Source organism: Pseudophryne corroboree, chromosome 10, assembly GCF_028390025.1.
Source record: "Pseudophryne corroboree isolate aPseCor3 chromosome 10, aPseCor3.hap2, whole genome shotgun sequence".
Classification (NCBI taxonomy): domain Eukaryota; kingdom Metazoa; phylum Chordata; class Amphibia; order Anura; family Myobatrachidae; genus Pseudophryne; species Pseudophryne corroboree.
The window spans coordinates 333,945,212-333,964,681 of NC_086453.1; positions in this window are offsets into that span (position 1 = coordinate 333,945,212).

The following is a 19,470-nucleotide window of genomic DNA, read 5'->3' on the forward strand; positions in this document are numbered from 1 at the left end:
AACTGCTGCAGAGAAGAGTCTCTCTACAAGCATTTGGATGGGGGCCCCTTCAAAATGTAGCTATGGGTCCCACAAAGTTCTGGATACGCCCCTAAGTCTGATGTACAGTATCTAATGGTGCATTAAGCTCGCTTATCCCAAGAATTTACATACAGTAGTGACATGTACTGTATGTAATGCTGGTACAGTACGTCAGTTGTCCCTTATGCTGTACAGTACTGTAAGTCTCACAGGGCCCATGCACTTCCAAGGAGGGATATTCTACTGTTTTATACTGGACAGTAATTGCAGTTGTCGAAGTCGAAAATATTATAGTCACACGTATCGCGTGCAAACACCACACAGAGTGACGAAGCAGTTTACTTCGTCATCAGCAAACTGCTTAGAAACGTTGCATTCACAACTGCCTGTTGCCTGTTTATTCATCCGAGTGCCGCCTGACTGTTGATATACAATGTATATACTGTATGTATATGCTCTTGTCAATACAGTTTGTTCTTGTACTTAGCCTCTGGAGTGCCTTAATGTCCGCCATTGGATACATATATATATATATATATATATATATATATAGTACTGTATACAGTACAGTATATACTGTACTGTACAGGTATATACTGTATTGTATTGTGTATACGTTGTATACAATATATATATATATATATATATATATATATAAATATATATATACTGTGTGTATGTGTGTATATATATATATATATATATATATATATATATACATAGTACTGTGTATATACTGTATGATATATACAGAATAATGTATACAGTATATACTGTATAAAGTACAGTATACTGTGCAGTCTACAGTATAATACTGTAGTCTATTTCATTATTGTATATGATTAATTATTTTTGTCTATTCACAGGATATCTCCCATGATAAGAGATGTGAATAAAGAAAAGGAGAGTTGAACAGGCACGGCGATGGATTGAGAGTGGTGAAACATTTCGTGATGTAATTTTCACAGATGAATCGTCTGTTGCTTTTGAGAGGTTCTCCCGAATGTCATTCTGGAAACGTCACCATATCTCATTACAGCCATGCCCAAAGCATCCATTGAAGGTCTATCTATGGGGAGACATATCATGATTAGGAGCTGGTCCCCTATTACTTTTCAAAGGTACTGCACTTTATTCTGTGCCTGTGTTCTGTAAAAATACATGCTGTACTGTACAATACATGTAAATGCACAATAAAATGAGTTGCTTATTAATGAACAACATTTTCTTATTTCTGTAGGGATCATGGATAAGCAATTCTTCCAAGAGAAATAGTAGAGGGATGTATGGTGCCGTTCGTGAGTAAATATTACCCATCTCATCACAGGGTATTCCAAGACAATGATCCTAAACACTGCCTCAGCCATATTTATGGAAGAGAAAGGTATCAATTGGGAATGTACACCACCAGAGTGAATATTGTTTTAATACTGTACAAGTAAAATTCAGAAACTATGATTTGTCTAAGCTGCATACTGTACTATACAGTATTTTTTCAGGGACGAGCCAGATTTACACACAAAATATGAGCCAAAGGGTACATCTGGGCATTATAGACAGGTTCAGCAGTATAAACTCCTGGAACTTTGGTGAGTTTTGATTAGAGATGTGCAGAAGAGGTATAAATCACTGCCTCACCTGCCATAGACTTTTTACTTCAGAGTTTTGGCTATAAAAATGATTAGAATAATGCAAAGAAGATATTTCAAACATATTCTTTGTATTTTTCATATACTTTATACAGTCAAAACTCTGGTATGAACGTAAGTATGACTGGAAAGACTCTGCCTCACCTGCCTCACCCCACCGCACGTCCCTGATTTTTTTAGGTACTGTACATTACTGTATTAATATGCAAGTCACAATTGTACTTACACTTTTCAGTATTACACTGTAAGTTACATGGTTATAAATGATTTGTGTATTTGTTTTTAATTATTTTATGCAATAAAAAGCATTTGAGAACCTTGCAAAATTGTACTGAGTACTTTCTTTATGCAGTGGAGGGTAATTCCTCTCCACTTATATTCTGATGGTTCATACAGTACAGTAGTTGTTTACCCTTGCAGATATTGCAGGAGTCTCTAGATTACAATTCTTATCTCCTAATTACCTGCATCATACAGTACAGTACCTTAAATCAAATCTCCCAGAATGTTAACCGTAGCCTGGGTTACAAGGAATTTCTAAGGACAGTGATTTGCGACAGTCAATACAGGAACAGTATGACTGCCATTGTACAGTATTTGTGCAAAGCTGTCCTGACTCTAAGCAACCCCCTCCTAGCCTCCCCTGTGGTAGAGAACACATCCTGTGTACCAGCAATCATCTTACTGTACTGTACAGTATCTCAATGTCTGATAAAACTCGGAAGTGTGAGGGGCAAATGTTTTATTAGTAATATAGTAGGTACTGTACAAAGAAACATAGATTATGATGGAAGATACTGTAAGAAACACTTGGACCATATAGGGGTATATGCAATTGCGGTCGAATTCCCGAAATTGTCGAATTTCGGGTCATTTTCGACCAAAAAAAAAAATCGCCTATGCAATTCAGTGCTTTCCGACCAAAAAACGGACTTTCAAAATTCGACTTTTTGAAATTCGAATTTTTGCAAATTCGACTTTTCTGCAATGATACAAGTGCTGCAATTCGACCAAAGCATATTCAATTCAAGTTTGGAAATTCGACAGCAGGGCTTTTAGACAGCAAATTCGTCATTTTCAATCCGCCACACTTTGGAGGGTGAAAACAAATAAAAAAATTTTAAACATGTTTTTTTTGTGTTTTTTTTCTGGGAATAGAAGATCTATTTATATTAGAAGGGATTAGGTACTTTTTTTTTTTTTTTTTTTGGAGGCACAAATATTATTTATATATTTTTTAAAATATTATTTTTTTTTTATTTATTTTTTAATGCTGGAACGGTAAAATCATAAAAAAAAATGGCGTGGGGTCCCCCCTCCAAAGCATAACCAGCCTCGGGCTCTTCGAGCTGGTCCTGGTTCTAAAAATGCGGGGAAAAAATTGACAGGTGATCCCCCGTATTTTTAAAACCAGCACCGGGCTCTGCGCCTGGTGCTGGTGCCAAAAATACGGGGGACAAAAAGAGTAGGGGTCCCCCGTATTTTTAACACCAGCATCGGGCTCCACTAGCTGGACAGATAATGCCACAGCCGGGGGTCACTTTTATGCCGGGCCCTGCGGCCGTGGCATTAAATATCCAACTAGTCACCCCTGGCCGGGGTACCCTGGGGGAGTGGGGACCCCTTCAATCAAGGGGTCCCCCCCCAGCCACCCAAGGGCAAGGGGTGAAGCCCGAGGCTGTCCCCCCCATCCAATGGGCTGCGGATGGGGGGGCTGATAGCCTTTTGTGATAATAAAAAGATATTGTTTTTTCCAGTAGTACTACAAGTCCCAGCAAGCCTCCCCCGCAAGCTGGTACTTGGAGAACCACAAGTACCAGCATGCGGGAGAAAAACGGGCCCGCTGGTACCTGTAGTACTACTGGGAAAAAAATACCCAAATAAAAACAGGACACACACACCGTCGACAGTAAAACTTTATTTCATACGTCGACACACACATACTTACCTATGTTCACACGCCGACATCGGTCCTCTTCTCCATGTAGAATCCACGGATACCTGAAAAGAAAAGTTCAATATACTCACCTCAGCCATGGTCCAGAGATAAATCCACGTACTTGGCAAAAAAACAAAGCGAACACCCGCTCCATGCCGGACTGAAAGGGGTCCCATGCTGACACATGGGACACCTTTCCACGAATGAGACCTGTCAGTGACAGCTGTCACAGACAGGTCTCTAAGCCAATCAGGAAGCGCAACTTTGTTGCGCTCACCTGATTGGCTGAGCGCTGTCTGCACTGTGACAGCGCATCGCACAGCTCCCTCCATTATATTCAATGGTGGGAACTTATCGGCTAGCGGTAAGGTCACCCGCCGGTCAGCGGCTGACCGGCGGGTGACCCCACCGCTACCCGCAAAGTTCCCACCATTGAAAGTAATGGAGCGGCTTTGCGAGGCGCTGTCACAGTACAGACAGCGCTCAGCCAATCAGGTGAGCGCAACGGCAGTAGCGCTTCCTGATTGGCTGAAGGGACATCAGTGACAGGAGTCACGTGATGTCCCGGCATTCGGGAGAAAGGGGTCTGATGTGAAAACATTGGACCCCTTTCTAGTCCGGTATGGCTCGGGTTTTTGCGTTTTCTTTTTTTTTAACAAGTACGTGGATTTATCTCTCTGGACGCTGGAAGGTGAGTATCATTTTTTCACAGGTACCCTCGGATCGTCGGAGACCGTGGCAGTCGGCGTGTCAACATAGGTAAGTATGTGTGTGTCGGTAGTGTGTAATAAAGTTTTACTGTCAAAGGTGTCTGTGTCCTGTTTTTATTTGGGTATTTTTTTCCCAGTAGTACTACAGGTACCAGCGGGCCCGTTTTTCTCCCGCATGCTGGTACTTGTGGTTCTCCAAGTACCAGCTTGCGGGGGAGGCTTGCTGGGACTTGTAGTACTACTGGAAAAATATCTTTTGATTTTCACAAAGGCTATCAGCCCCCCCATCCGCAGCCCATTGGATGGGGGGGGACAGCCTCGGGCTTCACCCCTGGCCCTTGGGTGGCTGGGGGGGGGGACCCCTTGATTGAAGGGGTCCCCACTCCCCCAGGGTACCCCGGCCAGGGGTGACTAGTTGGATATTTAATGCCACGGCCGCAGGGCACGGCATAAAAGTGACCCCCGGCTGTGGCATTATCTGTCCAGCTAGTGGAGCCCGATGCTGGTGTTAAAATACGGGGGACCCCTACTCTTTTTGTCCCCCGTATTTTTGGCACCAGCATCAGGCGCAGAGCCCGGTGCTGGTTTTAAAAATACGGGGGATCCCTGGCCAATTTTTCCCCTGCATTTTTAGAACCAGGACCAGCTCAAAGAGCCCGAGGCTGGTTATGCTTTGGGGGGGACCCCACGCCATTTTTTTTTCGGGTTTTTCACGATTTTTCCCGTTTTTTAAAATCGCGGCAAAATCCGCCAAATCGGCCGATTTTCGCCCGCGACCCTGGCGAATCCGTTTTTCATTGAATATGGTGAATTCCGGAAGCCACCTTCCGGAATTCACCTGGCGAATTTGGTCGAATTTGAAAAACGGCGAAAATTGCCGCAAATTCGACCGCAATTGCATATACCCCACAGTCTTTAGTTAAACAGACAAAAGGCTTTGGACAAGGTTACTCTAAATTGCATTTGGAATTTAATGCATACAGTAGAGATCTGTCCACAGTGTACTGTACTGTACATACAGTTCTTTACAGTATCTACTTTATCCTGCCATGTACAGTATGCCACGGCTTGAAATTTCAGACTATAAGAGGAGTTAAAGTACAGTAGCCATGCTTTGTGATTTTTCTTAAGTTGCTTCTTTAATATGATACTTCATATATACAGTATTTTACTGTAGTATTGCAAACAAAATTGTTGGATGTACAGTAGGCTGGTCTATAAATATACTGTACAGTAAATCAGTTTCCAAAGAAACACTGTTCAATACTGTACATCAGGGTTAGTAAAACCTCAGTCCTCCAGATGTTGTTGAACTAAACATTGCAGCATTCCCTGCAACAGTTTTAGCATGGCCAAATAGTAAAACTAGCAAGGCATGCTAGTACTGTATGTATAGTTTGTTCAACAACAGCTGGAGGACCGAAGGTTCAGTGTACAAAGTGAATTAAAAATAAATAAATAGATCAGTAAAGAAAATGCTCAATGTACAGTACTGTACAGGACTGTACAGTATTTTCCACAGGAAATGTGTATGAGATCTACTGTATACTGTATACACTAAATGTACAGGCAATTATTTTTTTATTACAAACACACAAATGCATCCCAGACAGAATTCTGCTGTACACAGCAGACAGCTTATGGTAACAGGACTCACTTACTATATCCCCACCCATAGACGTGGTGTATTTTAGAAAGCGTAATGAGACGCTCCTGCAGCTTTGCCCTGATTCATGTAAAACCTGTGTGCATACAGTATCTCAATTGAATGTAAAGTACAGTAACAGTAACAGTACAGTACAGTATATCACAATAGAAAAAAAAATGTCATGGAAAAAAAGCCTTGTGGCAGATACACAAGCTCATGTCTAAATGTACAGTAAGCAGTGATCCCTTGCCATTGGTTTTAGATTATGCCCTAAAGGCTAGGGGGCTTGGCTGCTCACGTACTGTACTGTATCCCTGACTTTAATGGACCATACTGTGCTGTAGCTTAAACTCCTTGTTTTGCATCTGTATACACTATATTTATTAATTGATCAGTCTACGGGACCTCATTGCCCCTGTGTATTTTAGCTAGGGTATTGAGATGCTCCTTCAGCATTGTCCTGTAGTCTGTAAAACCTATGCCATCGCTCGCTCCATGGCTGAGGGCTTCCACGGGGCAAGGGATAGATAACAGGCAGCAGCCATTTTGTCAACTTGCTATGCAATCGAATCTGGTGTATCGCATACAGTGCCCTCCAACTGTACCTTTTTGGCAGATTCAGTACCTTTTTTATGGTCTGTACCTGCCAAAAAGGGCTTTGTACCGATTTTTTTTTAACATCAATAATTTTTATTGAATTTTATATTGAATGCAAAAAGAAAAAAGGGGGGGGTACAGAAAAAAACAGGGTGGGGAGGGATGTACACGTCAATTAAATAAAACATACATATGAGACAGGTAACATAGCGACTAAGCAGGTATTCAGGTATCATAGTCATATTAACAGATAAAAGTGTGCAGAGCTAGGTCAATAGGATTTATCAACTCCGACCCTAGTATCAGGGGGGAAGAAATTGATAGCATTATAGACATTACAGCCAGTATAAACCAAAAGGAAAAGCATGGGAGATGGAACACTTAAGAAGTAGTAGATTCCTCATTCAGGCTAAATTGTAAAGGGGATGTGTTCCCTGGGTGTGATATGAGAGCAGAACCTTCCCCCTCCGTGACGTATTCATGCCAATGGAACCATTGCATAATGGGAGAGGAAGCAGAGGGGGAATAAGGCACATATTCAGTTTCCATGGTATAATGGAAATTAACTTTATGAAATACTTTTAGAGCAGGGGGGACTACCGCTTGTTTCCAGGCTTGGGCCAAGGTTGCCCTTGCTGCTATACAAATGTGTCCTAATAAGTACCTTTGGGGGGCTGAGACCTCCAGGGGATACATATGTAGGAGAGCTAAAGCTGGGGATGGGCTTAAAGATAGACATAAAACTTTATTTATCAGCGTAAATACTTCTGCCCAGAAAGTTTGGAGAAGGGGACATGACCAGAAAATATGATACAAATGTCCTATTTCTCCGCAATTTCTCCAACAGAGTGGTGAGCAGGAAGGCCAAAATGTGTGCAGTCTGTCCGGGGTCAGGTATAATCTATTCAGTAATTTAACATGCATTTCTGAATGGTTTAGACAGCGTGACATGCGGAATGTTAAACAATATAATTTCTCCCATTGTGTCTCTGCTATGGGAATACCTAAGTCCCTCTCCCAGCGCTTCTGGGCATTAGACTTTTGGTATGGAACCAATGAGATGAGTGTATTGTACCAATAAGTAATATCTTTAGTTGATGTAAGCAATACCACACGGAATAGAATAGACTGAACTAAAGAGCTGGGGGGAGTTTGTACGATGGGTAAACTCTTAAACCAGTGTCTGATTTGAAAATAGTGAAATAGTTCAGTACTCGGGAGGGAGAATTTATCGTGCAACTGGGCGAATGAAAGAAAGACAGTTCCATCTAATAAGTCTCCGAGGGTATAAATATTACAAGCATTCCACGCAGAGATATGTAAATTGGGAATTAATTTACTCACAGCTTTAAGTGAAAGGGCAGTGTAGGGGGTAGTAATGCCAGGGAGCTTACTTATCAAACTATCCCATATTCGTAGAGAAGAAGCCGTAGAGGGAAGGATGGCCAAGTCGATGGGACGTAGGGCTTTAGGAGTCCACAACAGATCTGCTAAGGGGTATCCTATGCAACCGACATCTTCAATGTGGGCCCACAAGGATACGGGATTGGAGGGGTTCCAAAATTTCAGTTGAGCAAGCACACAAGCTTCTTGATATAGACTCAGGTCGGGTAGTGCGAGACCTCCTCTGTGTCAAGGGAGTATCATTCTAGCATGTGCCAATTTTGGGGGGTGCGATTTCCACAGGTATTTTGTCAAGACCACTCTGCATTTATCGAGATAAGGTTTGGGGAAAGAATAAGGTATGGTGCGAAATAGTTACATAAGTTTGGGTAGTAGGGACATTTTAAAGGCAGATAAATGACCCAGCCAAGATATCTCATACAAAAGCCACGAGGATGTCAGGGTCTGGAGAGTGAGTATCAGGGGAGGGAGATTTAAATCGAAAACAGTAGAGGAGGAAGGGGGAATATGTATCCCAAGGTATGTAAGTGATTTAAGTTTCCAGTTGTATGAGTATTGAGATCGTAAAGCAGCCGTGAGTGTATCAGGTAAGTGGACAGGTAAAGCGTCAGTTTTAGTTGTGTTCAATTTATATTACTAGTAGTAGAGGCCTCGCTAAAGCCGTGTAGTATCGTGTGTAGATGCGGGAGAGAGGAGGAGGGGCGAGATACAAAGAGAAGAACGTCGTCGGCAAAGAGACATATCTTATGGGAGAGTCCCCCATGGGTCAGGCCAGGGAATGCAGCATCCGATCTGATTTTAGCCGCCAGGGGTTCAATGCAAAGAACATATATTAAAGGTGAGAGAGGGCAACCTTGGCAGGTTCCATTAGTAATTGGGAAGGCGTCCGACAAGAATCCATTGCTAAATACCCTCGCTGACGGTAGAGTATATAATGCTGAGATTGACGCCAGAATCTGGGCCGAAAAACCAAACTTAACTAAAACAGTATGCATATATAGCCAATTTAATCTGTCAAACGCCTTCTCAGCATCCAATGAGAGTAACAAAAACCCCTCGGTGTCAGAGGCCCTATCTATCAGATTGAAGACCCTACGGGTGTTGTCAGAGGCCTGTCTTCCAGATACAAACCCAACCTGGTCAGGGTGAATCAACAAGGGTAGATAAGCACTAAGTCGGGATGCTATCATTTTAGCATAGAGCTTAACATCACTATTAAGCAATGCAATTGGTCTGTAGTTGTGGCAGTGGGCAGGGTCTTTCCCAGGTTTGGGGATAGCTACCACCTGGGCCTCCAGCATTTCCTTAGGGAAGGCACCAGTACTGGTTATATCATTGAACAGAGCGGTTAAGATGGGAGAGAGACGGTCCGTAAAGGAAGCATAAAAATCGTTATTAAACCCATCGGGGCCAGGGGCCTTATCCTTAGGGAGGGATTTAATCGCAGATTCGACCTCTAGTGCGGTCCAAGTGGCATTTAAGGCATCTAACTGATCAGGGGTCAGAGTGGGGAGGTTGACAGAAGAAAGAAACGCTTGCATAGAGTCAGGAGTAGGCTGGAATGTGAGGGGATCAGTGTGTAAATTGTATAATTTAGTATAGTAGTCTGCGAATTGGTTAGCAATATCTAAAGGGTTTGCAAGCTTAGAGCCTGCAGAGGAAAGAATAAATTTAATTCTGTTGCGAGCACGTTGGGCACGAAGTCTGCGAGTGAGCATTTTACCAGGTCTATTACCCACTAAATAGAATTTCTGTCGTAATCTATTGAGGGCCACTTGGGTTCTAAAAACCAAGAGTTTTTGTAGTTGGCTACGAATGTCAGAGAGTTCCTTACGCAAAAGCCGGGTGGGGTGCTTCTTATTCTTATCTTCAGCTATTTTAAGTCTCTGTTCCACATCTAGTTGGAGTTGTTTGGCTTGCTTTTTAAGCGTAGCTCCAGCCTGAACAGCGGAACCGCGGGCAACTGCTTTAAACGCACACCAATAATTTGGCAAAGAGGTGTCTGAGGGGGAATTAGTGTCTGTATAAAGGGATATGCAGTCAGAGATAATTTTTTTGGCCAACGGGTCGTGCAAGAGATGTGGAGATAATCGCCATGGTCTAGGGGGCATGGGAGCAGAATTAATGTGCCATTTCCAATATAGCGGTGCGTGGTCGGACCAGGTGATAGGCAGAATATCGACCGTACCAGAATCCTGTAAGGTCCATTTATCACATAACACAAGGTCAATTCGTGAATATGAATTGTGAACCGGTGAAAAGAATGTGTAGTCTCTACCGGAGGGGTTGCGAATGCGCCAGATGTCATATAAGTCGAACTCCGCTAACACATTACGTAGCGCTAATTAGTGATGAGCGGATTCGGTTTTACTCGGTTTTACTCGGTTTTACTCGGTTCTCAAAACGGCATCTTATTGGCTCACGGATGTCACGTGTTTTGGATAGCCAATAAGATGCCGTTTTGAGAACCGAGTAAAACCGAGTAAAACCGAACCTCGCTCATCACTAGCGCTAATGAGGGGCCAGGGCGGGTTTTAGATGTAGCTGAAGAGGACTGGGACGATTTATCTAGTTTGGGATCTAGTACTAAGTTAAAGTCTCCTAGGAGGATTAGGGAGCTGACCCGGACCTTTTGGATAAGCAAGCATAGCTTCCAAATAAAGGCCACCTGGTTCGAATTAGGTGCGTATAGTAGTGATGAGCGGATTCGGTTTTACTCGGTTTTACTCGGTTTTACTCGGTTCTCAAAACGGCATCTTATTGGCTCACGGATGTCACGTGTTTTGGATAGCCAATAAGATGCCGTTTTGAGAACCGAGTAAAACCGAGTAAAACCGAACCTCGCTCATCACTAGCGCTAATGAGGGGCCAGGGCGGGTTTTAGATGTAGCTGAAGAGGACTGGGACGATTTATCTAGTTTGGGATCTAGTACTAAGTTAAAGTCTCCTAGGAGGATTAGGGAGCTGACCCGGACCTTTTGGATAAGCAAGCATAGCTTCCAAATAAAGGCCACCTGGTTCGAATTAGGTGCGTATAGTAGTGATGAGCGGATTCGGTTTTACTCGGTTTTACTCGGTTTTACTCGGTTCTCAAAACGGCATCTTATTGGCTCACGGATGTCACGTGTTTTGGATAGCCAATAAGATGCCGTTTTGAGAACCGAGTAAAACCGAGTAAAACCGAGTAAAACCGAACCTCGCTCATCACTAGCGTATAGTGAGACTATAGTGACAGATTTACTTTCCAAAACACCCGTGAGAATCAAGTAGCGGCCTGCTTTATCTGCAATTTGAGAGTGGAGGGTAAAAGGGACATTATCTCTAAATAACAGAGCTACTCCATTTCTTTTAAAGGGGCCGTTAGCAAAATATCCTATAGGGAACCTGTGGTCTTTCAATACAGGGGGGTTGTAGGAGGAAAAGTGAGTTACTTGTAAAGCGACTATATCAGCTTTATACTTATGGAAAGAGGATAGAGCTAATCTACGTTTGTTGGGGGAGTTTAAACCTTTAACATTCAATGAGAGAATACCAACCATAATTATTCAGTCATAATACCATGTAAGTGACGGCATCCCATCAGGAAGAAGGGGGGGGGGGGGATATAAAAAACAAGAAAAAGGGGCGATAGACTCGAAAACAGTAAAACAAAGGGAAAGGAAAAATAAACCGACCCAGTACATCGGGTCTGCATAGCTACTGCAGGGGAAAAATGAATGCAGTAGATAAACGAGGGGCAGGCGGACTCTTCAATCCACCCAGAGTCAGTGAAAAAACAAAAAGCAAATGTGTAGGGAGAATAGAAGCACATCTCCGTCTAAATAAAGGTGGCACATGGGAAATAGACATATATTAAAGAGAAAAAATGAAGCACAAAATGGTATGGCATATCTTGCTAGCGGAAATACATCCTTCTGCTGTAATCAGCGTGTGCTATAAAGATAGGCCATCTCCTATATATTTGCCTTAATCTGTGACTCTGTGCCCGTAATGCTGGGCGGAGTCACAGAGCTGGGCGGAGTCAACTGCATCTGCTGCAGGGAGCTACCCCATACCCAGCGCCAGCAGCAGTCAGGTGCAAGACCCTACCTTACAGTATAGGAGGTGAGGATGGCCACTAGCTGCCGGCTGCTGTGCCTGTCCTCCCCCCCCCAATCACCTGTGACAGCGGGCTGTGTGCTGTGCAGTGTGGGGCCCGAAAAGGGGGCGGAGCTACGGTGTCACGAGGGGGCGGAGCTACACAGAATAGAGGGGCGGAGCTACACGGGACCAGACAGCTGAACAGTGGTGGAATCAGCATTGCAGTGACGGCCAGCCAGACTTGGTAAGTGGAGGGTGAGAGAGAAATGTGTGTGTGTGTGTGTGTGTATATTGGCCCTCATTCCGAGTTGTTCGCTCGGTAAAAATCTTCGCATCGCAGCGATTTTCCGCTTAATGCGCATGCGCAATGTCCGCACTGCGACTGCGCCAAGTAAATTTGCTATGCACTTAGTAATTTTACTCACGGCTTTTTCATCGGTCTGGCGATCGTAATGTGATTGACAGGAAATGGGTGTTACTGGGCGGAAATAGGCCGTTTTATGGGCGTGTGGGAAAAAACGCTACCGTTTCCGGAAAAAACGCAGGAGTGGCCGGAGAAACGGAGGAGTGTCTGGGCGAACGCTGGGAGTGTTTGTGACGTCAAACCAGGAACGACAAGCACTGAACTGATCGCAGATGCCGAGTAAGTCTGAAGCTACTCAGAAACTGCTACGAGGTGTGTAATCGCAATATTGCGAATACTTCGTTCGCAATTTTAAGATGCTAAGATTCACTCCCAGTAGGCGGCGGCTTAGCGTGAGCAACTCTGCTAAAATCGCCTTGCCAGCGAACAACTCGGAATGACCTCCATAGTGTGTGTGTGTGTGTGTGTGTGTGTGTGTGTGTGTGTATATATAATGTGTGTGTGTGTGTGTGTGTGTGTGTGTGTGTATATATGGTGGGGTGTGTGTGTGTGTTTGTATATATGTGTGAATTGTGTGTGTGTGAGGTATGTCTGTGTGTGCGCACTTTATGGACGCCACTGCTGGGGGGGCCATTACATGCAAGGGCGCTACTAATATAGGGGGGGCATTACGTATAAGGACGCTACTAATATAGGGGGGGCATTACGTATAAGGACGCTACTACTATAGGGGGGGCATTACGTATAAGGACGCTACTACTATAGGGGGGCATTACGTATAAGGACGCTACTACTATAGGGGGGCATTACGTATAAGGACGCTACTACTATAGGGGGGCATTACGTATAAGGACGCTACTACTATGGGGGGGCATTACGTATAAGGACGCTACTACTATAGGGGGGGCATTACGTATAAGGACGCTACTACTATGGGGGGGCATTACGTATAAGGACGCTACTACTATAGGGGGACATTACGTATAAGGAGGCTACTAATACTGGGGGGCATTACATATAAGGACGCTACTACTGGGGGGGGCATTATGTATAAGGACTCTATTGCTTCTGGGGGGCATTATGTATAAGGACGGTGCTACTACTACTGGGAGGGCATTACATGTAAGGATGCTACTACTACTGGGGGGGCATTATGTATAAGGACGGTACTACTACTGGGGGCACATTATGTATAAGGATGCTACTACTACAGGGGTGGCATTACATATAAGGACGCTACTATTACTGTTGGGGGGCATTACATATAACTGCTACTACTACTGGGGGGGCATTACGTATAATGATGCTACTATTACTGTTGTGGGGCATTACATATAACTGCTACTACTACTGGGGGGGCATTATGTATAAGGACACTACTACTATTGGGGGGGCATTATGTATTACGACGCTACTACTACTGGGGGGGAATTATGTATAAGGATGCTACTACTACTGGGGGGGGGCATTATGTATAAGGACGCTACTATTACTGTTGGGGAGCATTACATATAACTGCTACTACTACTGGGGGGGCATTATGTATAAGGACACTACTACTATTGGGGGGGCATTACGTATATGGACGCTACTACTACGGGTGGGGCATTACGTATAAGGACGCTACTACTACGGGTGGGGCATTACGTATAAGATGAATAAGATTGTGCTACATTGTGGCGTAATTTTAAATGGGGGTACTATTGTGTGGCCATGCCCCTTAGTTGTGAGACCACACCACTTTTCCCGATGCACAACAAAGGAATATGGGAGGGCGCAAAATTCATAGTTTGCAGGGGGGCACCGAACACCCTAGCACCGGCCCTGGCCACCAGTAGCAAAAGTACACCACGGCCACTGACACTATCTGCAGGGAGGGGAACAGCGCTGATATGGAGGGTACTTGCAGGCAGCGAGTCGCCGCCCGCAGCTCCTCTCCCACCTACACACCATACCTGCCGCCTGACACCCACACCCCAGGGAGAGGGCGCTAGCTCAGGCACCGCTAGATCAGCATCTGCAGCATACAGACAAGGTCTGCCATGCTCAGCGGCAAGCCGTGCGGAGCATGTGCAGCGGGACAGCGCCAGGACGGAAAACGCACTAATCAACATTGCTGCTGGGCAGAGCCGTCTTAACAGCGGTGTAGGCCCCTGGGCACACCAATTCACTGGGCCCCCTACCCATGCTCCAGTGGTAGGGGTGGGAGGAGCTATCAGCAGCAGCTTTGATGTCCCGCGGGCAGTAGGGGGTGTTCTATCTTCTGCTCAGCATTTAGGACCTGAAGCAGTAATTTCTGCTAATTATTCCTTTACTGCACAGATGGGGCTAAACTGTAGAAGGGGGCATTGGGCTGAATGAAGAAGCCCTGGTACATGACATCCAGGGTGGTAGGGGCAGGGCCGTCTTAACGGCAGTGTAGGCCCCTGGGCACAGCAATGCATTGGGCCCCCTACCCATCCTCCAGCGGTAGGGGTGGGGGGTGCTATTAGCGGCAGCTTTGATGTCCCGTGGGTGGTAGGGGGTGTTCTATCTTCTGCTCAGCATGTAGGACCTGGAGCAGTAATTTCTGCTAATTGCTCCTTTACTGCACAGATGGGGTGGGAGGGAGAACACTAAACTGTAGAAGAGGGCATTGGGCTGAATGAAGGGGCCCCGGTACATGACTTCTGGGGTGGTAGGGGTTTTTTAATACGCAGGGGAGGGGTGGATAGTGGAGTGGGCTTAATATTCATCATTTTCTGGTGGGAGGGCAGCTTGCTGCTTGACTGCAGATATCTCAAGTTCCTGAAAATATATTTCTAAGTTTTGAATGGGATAAAAAAACTAGAGAGTCCCAACTTTCAGAAGGTTCTAGGGACTTGGGGATCAGAGTTCAGGAGCCAGAGCAATCCTCCAATGAATATATAAAACTGTATACCAGGCGCGTGGAGCTGGAGCAGGGACCAGCTGCTGGAAGGCTGATATCTCTGGTTCTGGGCACAGTAGAGACAAGCTGCCAGTGTCCAGCAAAAGGGGAGAGTCCCAGCTTTTGGATTATATCCTCAGAAAAACTCTAAGTCAGACAGAACCTGAGATATCTGGCTGGGAAGAGCAATTAACAGACTCTGATGGGGACCACTGCTTTCACGTTGGATATCTCCGGTTCCCCAAGTCCGATTTTCAAAAATCTGGTACCACTGGAAAGAGGGGACCCTCAGCTATCAGCCTAGGGCCCTTATACTCCTAAGGCCCTTGGGCAAGAGCCCATTGAGCCCATACGAAAAGACGGCCCTGCTGCTGGGCCGGAGCTCCCTCCGTCTGCAGCCTAAGGACGCGCGCCGCACCTCTCCAGGGAAACACCATGCCTGCCCGCCCACAGGGCTCCGGACGCTTACCTATGCTCCGCGATCACAGCAGCTGACGCTGCCATGCAGGATGGAGGAATGACGCCCGTCAGACGGGGCGGACAGTGTGCGGCGGAACGGGGCCAGGAAGGAATGCTGACCACGACCCATTGCTGCTGGGTCTGAGCTCCCTCCCTCTGCAGTCACCATCTCACAGCAGCAGCCTGGAGGTTAGTGGCCACCACGACCCGCACATCCTTACCTCACACATGCCTCACACATACCTCACATATACCTCACATACCTCACACATGAGAGCAAAGGTACACACACTGTGACATCACACCTGTAGCCCACCCCTATATCTGCTAAGTACTCCCCGTCACTATGCCCTGTCACCCTCATCCTGCTCTCTAACTGCCTGTCTGTGTACTGGCCTTCACCCCTCTTACACCATCACCAACCCTCACTAACTACCACAGAGACTATGTGCACTGATATCTGCCCCTCCACCACATGCAGCGCCCCTGGACCCCACCCCATCCCCCGCAAACCCCCGCACCTGCCCCTCCACCACCCGTGGCACCCCCACCCACTGCGCCTTCGGACCCCCTACCCCACCCGCAGTGTCTTCCAAACCCCTCCCCCATCTGCAGCAGCCCCTCCCCCATCCGCCACACCCCGCATCTGGCTCTCCCCCGCCCGCTGCACCTTTGGATCCCCTACCCCACCCACGCAGCAGGCCCTTCCCAATCTGCATCGCCTACACCATTCGCAACAGCACCGCACCCGCCACTCCCCACCCACGTTACCCCCGCATCCACCCCTCCACCACCCACCGCGCCCCCTGGACACCTCCCCCATCCACTGCACACCCGCACCCACCCCTTCCCCATCTGCAGCGCCTTCGGAACCCCTCCTCCATCCGCAACAGCCCTGCAGCTGCCATCCCCCACCTGCGACACCCCTGCTCCTACCCCACCCACAGCGCCTTCATACCCCCTCCCCCATCCGCGGTCCCCACTCCCCAAACCCCTTCCTGTTGCAAGGGACTACGCCCCCTTCACCATCGGACGCCCTATCATTGTGCAATATTCAAACACTAACAAAACTAGGAATGCAGGTAATACTCCATATATTGAACCCCAGAAAGGCGTGCAGGGGTTAAGGGGGCGTTGCCCCTTCCGACGGTGTGAAAAGCGCCCGTAGGGCGCGATGAAGCACCTAGTTAAACATATAAACATATAGACTGGGGAGTAAACTGAACAACCACTTATAAATAGGAGAGTATGCACTATAAAAACCAGCAGGGAGAAAATGCAACTCACCTAGAAGAATTCAATAAACAGAACAGCAGCAATAGACATAAACATAATAAAGTCAATATCTCTAATGAAATATAGAAAGGCATGTTAGAACATTAATTAATTACGTAGTGCGTTCAATCAGTGGACCATTCCGAACGAGGTGGAGGACGTCTCTCATGAGGGGATGGTAGTTTCACCGAGATGTCCCAGTCCTCGAGCAGTTTCACTCCGGCTTCCAGCTCTGATATAATAAACGAAGAACCTTCATGAAAGACAATCAGCTTCACTGGAAAGCCCCACCTGTATCGAATATCTTGGGCCCGGACGGCGGAAGTGATCGGAGCTAAGCTGCGCCTCTTAGAAAGGGTAAGTGCGGAAAAGTCCGGGAACAATTGCAATCCTCCTAGAGTGTCAGAGTTTTCTGCATCTCGAGTAGCTTGGAGAATACGTTCTTTAACGGTAAAGAAGTGTACCTGGAGTAACGTATCTCTAGGTGAGGAGTTGGAGAGAAACCGAGGCCTAGGAAGGCGATGAATTCGGTCAATTAGCAGTTCCGCATCGGTACACCAGGTAGAAGTTTACAGAACAGGGCCATAGCATATTCCGTCAGATCCGAGTTGTCTACCGAATCAGGTATTCCACGTATTTTAATATTGTTCCGTCTGGAGCTATCCTCCACATCCGCCATTTTGTTTTTAAATGTGTCCAAGTCGTTTTGTTGTAGGTCATGAGCTGTAATGAGATCATTATGTGACGTCACCAGTTCTTCCAATTTGCACTCTAGAGTGTCGGTTCTATCCCCGATGGCTGTTAGCTCAACCTTGACCTCACGTATAGCAGCTGTGAGGTCGTGAGTTAGGTCCGATTTGAAGGCCGTCAAGACCTGGCAAAGGGTCTTCACAGTAAGGGGAGCATCAGAATTCGGATCCACGCCCGACACTGAAAGCGAGCTGGTCGGGTCCGATGGATAGGGGCTTTTCGTAGAAGGGGCCGACACTCCCCGAGTTGGCGGGGACGCCTGATGTTGTTTCCGTATTGGGAGAGATACCTGAGGAGGCAGTGTGCCTTTTGCTTTTTTAGGCGCCATTATGAGATAGAAGAAAAAATGGAGAAAAAATAAATGACCTGAGAGTAGTGCAGGAGACTGATCCCTCTAGGCTGGTGCGTTATAAAGTAGACAGGATACTGGGTTTTAAACATAATCCCATGTTAAGCGATAAGACTCCGGGTGGAAAAGGCACATATTAGGGGTCACATTTTTACGGGCTGTAGGAGTGTAGAGATGAGGGCCGCCTCAAACCCGATAGTGATGGTAGGAAAACACCAGACAGAGCCTGAGAGCAGTCTCGAATTAGTGTGAGAGGGCACGATTAGATGGCAAAGCGGGCCGTATTAGCTGCAGCCAGCAGTGTATTATATGTCTTCAATAAGCTGAGGGCACTTGCAGATGCACAGCAGGCAGGTTTTGTGAGACTAAAAGGCTTTCACAGACCTGCTATGCAGTGTCTCTGGAGTATGCTGCCTGTGGTGATATTAGCTGTGGAAGGCTTTTCAAGATGGCCACCGCCAGAATTACAAGCAGGGAGATTTTCTTTCTACCTGCTGTTCCAGGCACAGGAGGGGAACTTTCAGCCTTTTGCAGGTACCTGGGGGTCTGGGGAGGGTTTCCGCTGGTCAGAGGGTGTGTGGGGCGCCCGCAGGAGGTCCGCCGGGTCCCGCCGCGGCCGCGAACAGGTCCCGGAGCTCGTCGCCGGGATGCCTCCAAACTCGAGGCCCCGGCTTCTGGAAGTCGAGTAGGCGTAAATGATCCCCCGGCGGCGCGGGACTCCTCTCCAGATAGCCCACTGCTGTCAGCAGCTCACTGGGTTACAGCAGGGGCTAATGGAAGCTGTTTTGGGCAAGTCTATGGGTACTTCGAGCCCTTAATTGCAGGAGCTCCAGCTCAGGATGTCTGTGTAGGACAGCGTCCAAGCCACGCCCCCTGCCCTTCTCGCTTTGTACCGATTTTTGACTCTCCAAATTAACATTGAAAGTATAGGAAAGGAGGCATGGCCACACCCCTTTTACCTGTGACCACGCCCCTTTCCTAATTTGTACCAGTTTTCATGTGTAAAATGTTGGAGGGTATGGTACAGTATCATATCATACATAGGGCTCGCCTATCCTTATCAACCCTGTGTATTTTAGCTAGGGTATTCAGACGCTCCGTCAGCTTTGCCCTGTAGCCTGCTAAACCTGTTCTGTCGCTCGCTCCATAGCTCAGGGCTTCCACGGGACAACAGATAATGGGTGGCAGCCATTTTGTCAACTTGCTATGCAATCGAGTCTGGTGTATCGTAATGTGCATAGAGCTCACCTATCCCTATCGCCCCTTTGTATTTTAGCTAGGGTATTCAGACGCTCCTTCAGCTTTGCCCTGTAGCCT